The following is a 5,696-nucleotide window of genomic DNA, read 5'->3' on the forward strand; positions in this document are numbered from 1 at the left end:
GTTTAGGACCCTCCTGAAAAATAGGACTTTACTTTCTGTTCAGGACCCTCCTGAAAAATGGAACTTTACTTTCTGTTCAGGACCCTCCTGAAAAATAGGACTTTACTTTCTGTTCAGGACCCTCCTAAAAAATGGGACTTTACTTTCTGTTCAGGACCCTCCTGAAAAATGAGATTTTACTTTCTGTTCGGGAACCTCCTGAAAAATGAGATTTTACTTTCTGTTTAGGACCCTCCTGGAAAATGGGACGTTACTTTCAAAAATAAAATCTTTCTTTATCATAATTTTTGTTTGGGATAATTCTCGCTCTAGTTTTTATTTTGATTTTTGGAGCCTACCTGAAGAACAGGGTGATGAAGCTGTAAGTCAGGTGCCCGCCTGAAGAGCATGGTAAATAAGTTGAAAGTCAAACAACAAGTTGAAGAAATTAAAAGCCAAACAACAAGTTCAAGAAATTGCAAGTCAGGAACCCGCCTGAAGAATAGGGTGATAAAATTAAAAGTCAGGAGCCCGCCTGAAGAACAGGGTGATGGAAATGGCAAGTCAAGAGCCCGCCTGAAGAATAGGGTGATGAAATTAAAAGTCAAGTAACAAGGTTAAGAGATTGAAAGTCAAGCAACAAGGTCAAGAAGTTGAAAGTCAAACAACAAGGTGAAGAAGTTGAAAGTCAAGCAACAAGGCGAAGAAATTACAAGTTAGGAGCCCGCCTGAAGAATAGGATGATGAAACTCAAGTCAAGAGTCCAAAAGAAGCCGCATAGATAGGACTTTTGTAATTTTATTTATGTTTTTAACTTGTAATTTTCATTTTTGATGTAATGACAAAGCCACGGACTAGAACCTCGATGGAACCTCACTCGACTCTCCAACTCGGTATAGTCCTTCTATTTCCAATCCTTTGAGATACCCTTGAATTGATTCCCTCATAACTTGGGTAGGTAGGATGTCCAAAATCAAGAGTCGGTTGCCCTCCTTCCTTCTGTTTCATTCTTTTTGAATAATGATCGCGACAAAATTATGTCTCGTTGTTTACTTCTTTGTTTGAAAACACTGTGTGTTTACATTCAAAGGGGGCATGATGTAGACACATAATTTCATCCCTCCCTGATATCGTTTTACCCATTTTTTACCTTATCCTACCATGTACCTTCACCCATGTAATTACATCCCACAAAAATACAAAAAATAACTCTCAACAAAATTCCTAACAAACTTTTATTCTTTTTAACATCCTAACAACCCTTTCAATTAAAAGAAGACAAATTACCCATACCCATACCCCCAACACCCTATACCCACATGACCCCCTCCCCCTCATATTTCTTGTCCACAAAGGCAAAAAGGAATAAACATTAGAAAGGGGCCCTACTAGGAAACTTCCAGGAGGGGGACAAAAGGACAATTTTTCCATTTTGGAGAAAAATGATATATACACACATATACAGATCAAAAAAGGGGGGGTTTCTTCTGGATTCACCATATTCATCCCTTCTCTCTCTTCTCTTTGAATACACGTACAAACCAGTGAATAGGAAGGGGCCGAATTTTTTATTTTTTAGGAGATTCCACTCTTCTACTCGCACACACACCGGTATACGCACAGGTTGGAGAAGAAGGCGCGAGAGGGAGAGATTGGAACTGAGAGAGAGAAAGAGAGAGAGAGAAGATCGAGAGAGGAACGGCGGGTTAGAGTTTTTTTCGGTAAGTCTGTCGCCGGAGCTGCTAGCTCTAGGTCGGTTCTAGTTGAATCCAGTCAGAAATAGTGAGATCCGTCGAAATCGAACTCTTGGTTAGTCAAATCAGTCCTAAAGTCGCGAAAATCCCTAATTTTCTTTTAATATTGGGGTGAGATTCAGCTAGAATCCAGTCTGTTCCCATTTTTTTCGTTGCTGGAGCTCACCGGAGTTCAGTCAACGCTGAGTTTCGGCTCTTACGATTAAGCTGTTGGGCTGGGTTCATCTAGTTCTGTGTACTCGTTGCCGATATCGATTCTCAGGGTTTTCGGACTCAAAGTGGGTCGACATTTGTGATCTGAGTTACTATTAAAGTTCATTTTCACTGTTTGGAACAGTCCACTGATTATTTCCAATACCGAGTTCGGATTTGGGATTTGCAGTTGAGGTTCTCCGTTCGAGTATTTTGGTCTTCAGATCTCTTTATTATCATACAAGAACATTCTATCGAGGTCCATTTCTTTAACCCGTCTCCTCGTTCTTTATTTTCGATTATTTGAATTGGTTGTGATTATTCGTGGTGATTGTTGGATTTTTGGTTGATGTTATGATGTTATAATTTTAACAACGTGATTTCGTTGATAAGCGGAATGAATCGGAGTAACTTTGAAGGTATAATTGATAAAAATGAAACAAGTGAAGGGGGTGAGAATTGAAAACTTGACATAATGGGTGAATTTTGGTTAGTTTGATTCATTGTTTGTTTGACTTTGAAATGAACGTTATTTGAACTTGGTAGTATCATGATACGTTGATTGGTTTAGGCAAACATAGGTTGGGTAGGCAAAGTTTAGAATTTGTGGCTTTGATTGAATGGTGAAAATTCCGTGAAATGTTTGAAATTTTGTTGAATAGTTTTATTTCCCGCACTAAAAATGTATTCATTTGGCCGGGGAATGCCTTGAGGGATTTGTATTGATTTGGCCGGGGAATTTCCCGAAGTATCTGTATATATTTATTCACCAAGGAATGCCCCGAGGTATCTTGTACCCGGAGGATGTTCGTGATAAAGGCCCGAGGCGTCGGGTAGAGCATTAGTCTAGAATTAATTTAGAATAGGATTTATTTTTACGCATTTTTCTATTTTTGGACTGTGTAATTGGACTGAACACTAAAATTTTGGACTGTTTTATCTTGTTTGCTTTCTTGATTGTTTTTGCGTGTTTTGTGTAGTTTATACCCTCGTAGTGTCAAAGTTAGCTGATACGCTCTACCAAGCGACCGTGGTCGAACCGCGAGATCGAGGGGTGCCTAACACCTTCCCTTCGGTCAACAGAATTCCTTAGCCGGAATCTCTGTTCGCGGATCAGTTTTAAAGAGTCCAATCTGTTTTGAAAAAGGATATCCAAGGGTGACTTGGCACACCCGATTTATGCCAAGTGGCGACTCTGAGTTTTGAATATAAGAAGTCTTTTTCGAAACAAATCCTCATCTTTTGTCACTTAATAATAAAACCCTTTCGAACCTAAAATGAATCTTTTCTGGAGTACGAAAAAAAGGGTGTGACAATTACAACAATAATTTTATATCCACACACGATACACAAAACATATTTAAAAACATCCTAACATATATTTTTGATGCTGTTGCTTTATTAGTCAACATATTTATGATGATAAATCTTAAAGAATTTAATATTTTGTAAAATAATCTAATCGATAAATTTGCTTAAAAGATATTGGACGATAAGTTTTTACTAGCACAGTATATTTGAATTTTTGAAGTTCGTAAAATATTTATGCATAATCAGGCCATTTTGTACAATAATTCTAATGGGGCTTTTCCAATCCTATCAAAAATTCTATAAAATCGAATGGACAAGATGAGCAATCATTATCATTAAATAAAAATGTCGGATATAAAAGAAAAAAAAAATACTATGTGCATCCAATTTAATAAACTGGTAATTGGATAAAAACACTAAAATACTAACCAGTGGTCGCATTGACCAAAGGTTGATCACGATATAGCGTAACTTTATTAAAATTTAAAAACCTAATTAATGACTTAAATCAGTTTCAAATATCTCAAAAATCGGCAGTATCCGTCCCGTAAGTCATAAATTAGGTCTAAACACTACGAGGGGGTTTAAAAGAAATTCACAAAATGACTTGAAGGGTCCTAATAATATACTAGAGAGAAAATTGTAAGGATAAAATCATTGAGTTTATGGTATGTATTAGAGTTTTGTAAGCTATATTTAATGGCTAAAAGATCACAAATTAAACCTTAATAGTGAATTTTATTTTTATGAATCAATAAAAGTCATGACTTTAGAATAAGTTGATTGATTCAGTCAATTTTCATGTATATTATCATCTATCTTAACATTGTTGATTCTATAGTTTTCTATTGGTAAAAGTAAATAAAAATGAATGAATTTATATTCACGGGTTAAATTTAGTAGCTAAATAGGTCAGAATTTAAAATTATACGAGTAGTTGAATCTTCTATCTTTCTTTTTTCTCTCTATGTAAGGAAGTTATTTTCATATTTATATAGCTATGCGAATTGAACTTAACGATATGAAGGTCACAATTAAAATCTAGTTGAGTATTTTGTTTCTTTTAGTATAATAAATGTAAATTTAGGGTAATTTCATCTATGGTCACTTAATTTTGTATCTATTACGCAAAAGTCATTTTTCCTTCATTCATTTCATTCATGGTCACTTAACTTTATATCTATTACACAAAAATCACTTTTCTTTCATTCATTTCATCCATGGTCATTTAACCTTACTCCGATCATCGTAAAAGTCACTATGACCGGATTTTAAAATAATTCCATCGGAAAAAAATAATGCGGCAACCGTAATTAGTTCTTAATTTTAATTTAAGTGAATATATAATATATTACTCATATCTTAACCTTTTTTTATGTATGCACAACCCAATTTTCCCTATGGATTATTTAATGAAAGAATACCAATTTGTTAATAGATTAGATTACCTAATGAAGACTATTTACATAAAAAATTTGGTTGATATTTTTATAAAACGTTTCACAATATTGTATTCATCTGCCAAAAAGATGCATCGAAAAAAGAGTGATAAACAAGATAAATTCTTCAAAACACATAAAATAGAAATACATGTGTGATATTAATTTTTTAAAAAAAGTTATTTTAATTCTTTGAAGATAAATCAACATGCTAAAGATAGTTTTAAAATAAAATCTTTTAAATTGTGTCATTAAATAAGTATTATCAAAACTTTTACAAATAATGTTATATTAACATACAGTATTGTTAATAAAAATTATAAAATATAAGTACTTTAATAGATAAAGAAATTATAGGATATATAATTTTTATATTTATAAATTAAATTAATTAAATAATATGTAATTTATCATAAATTGAATATTATAATAAAAAATTTTAAGAGAATTAATCGATTAGTCAAACAATTAAAAATACAAAAACAAACTCAATAAATAGAGTAGTTTATCATATTATTATGATATACCGAATGCAAAGAGTACTCAAGTGACAAGAAAAAAAATGTATGAAAAAAATAATTTTATCAACTACATGTCACAATTTTAGAGGGAGAAAAATAATTTTGTCAACTACATGTCATAATATATTATTGAAAAAAATAATTTACCAACACATGTCTCAACTTTAGAGGATTTTAAGAATATATAAGTATAATTTTATTTCATAAAAAGATCAAAAAATATTTTTAATGAAAACAGTCTTCATTAGGTAATCTAATCTATTAAGAAATTGGTATTTTTTTATTAAATAATCCATTAGGAAAATTGGGTTGTGCATATATAAAAAAGGTCAAGATATGAGTAATATATTATATATTCACTTAAATTAAAAATTAAGAATTAATTAAGGTTGCCACATTATTTTTAGATGGAATTATTATAAAATCCGGTCATAGTGATTTTTGTGATGGTCGGAGTAAAGTTAAATGACCATAGATGAAATAAATGAAAGAAAAGTGAC

This window comes from Capsicum annuum, chromosome 2 (assembly GCF_002878395.1).
Source record: "Capsicum annuum cultivar UCD-10X-F1 chromosome 2, UCD10Xv1.1, whole genome shotgun sequence".
Lineage (NCBI taxonomy): Eukaryota > Viridiplantae > Streptophyta > Magnoliopsida > Solanales > Solanaceae > Capsicum > Capsicum annuum.